The 928-nt window shown below is 46.8% G+C and overlaps 1 long non-coding RNA gene across 1 annotated transcript in view; it reads left to right on the top strand.

The window, feature by feature from the left end:
- The window catches only part of LOC117946380, a 3,442-nt gene that overhangs the window by 1,032 nt on the left and 1,482 nt on the right, over positions 1–928 (top strand). Inside the window, exon 2 of the long non-coding RNA XR_004657020.1 lies at positions 413–416. This is a non-coding gene — a long non-coding RNA (uncharacterized LOC117946380). The remainder of the gene's footprint in view (positions 1–412; positions 417–928) is intronic.

Below are 928 nucleotides of genomic sequence, written 5' to 3'. Positions count from 1 at the left end.
TTTTTACCAATTCTTTTGTCACTTTTTCGATTTTTTGTTTCACTTTTCGATTTTCTGTTTGTTTTTTTGTTGTCACTTTTTAAGCATTTTAAAAAAACGTGTTTGTTGATTTTTTTTCCAACAATTGTCACATTTTCATTGCTCTTTTGTCATAGTTCTGATATAGAAAGTTTTTGTAAACGTGTTTTAGTCCATTTTTTAATCCCCCTCTCACATTTCTCAAAAATTGTATCACTTTTTCCAATTTGTCTGTTGTTTTTCTGATGTTTTTTTGGTGGTTTTTTAAAGTCACTTTCTTTTTTTTGCTGCGTTTTTGTAGTTTTTTTTCCAACATTTGTCACATTTTCATTGCTCTTTTGTCATATTTCTGATATAGAAAGCTTTTGTCCAACAGGAGGGTTAAAGCGTTAAGATCAGTCTCCAAAAGATGATTTTTTTATTACTCATTTTAGTAATCGGGGGTCCCTGAACTCATCAGCTGTGTGTGCCTCCATCTTTCCAGTTATTTCCAGAAACATCCTGACGGACCCGTCCTCGTCCCAGCCGGCGCCGGACGACGCTCCGGCCGCGGCGCCGGACGCCGCGTCGTTCCCGCCCCCTGAGCTCGGCCAATCGGGACCTCCGGATGGCCCCGCGGGCTTCGATGGGACGGCTCAGGACGGGAGCCTATCGGGGAACGGCTCTGCTCCCGTTGCCGGGGAGACGGAGCCGCTGGCGCTCGGCCTGAGGGCGGCGGAGGGGACAGGAAGCCCAAAAAATCCCGCCAAACCTGCACATGCCGACGAGATGTAGACGCCTTAAACCACTGTGACTGGACGTCATGTTGGGCGCCTTGCTCATAGGCGACGTTTTGGATACAAATGCTATGTTTCCCCCTCTCATTCCCCCTGCTCTGGCGTTTCCCCCTCTCATTCCCCCTGCTCTGGCG

The sequence above is a fragment of the Etheostoma cragini genome, chromosome 6, assembly GCF_013103735.1.
Source record: "Etheostoma cragini isolate CJK2018 chromosome 6, CSU_Ecrag_1.0, whole genome shotgun sequence".
In the NCBI taxonomy this organism is placed as follows: Eukaryota; Metazoa; Chordata; class Actinopteri; order Perciformes; family Percidae; genus Etheostoma; species Etheostoma cragini.
Note: the sequence above shows the minus strand (reverse complement) of the source record. Positions and strands in the feature narration are given on the sequence as shown.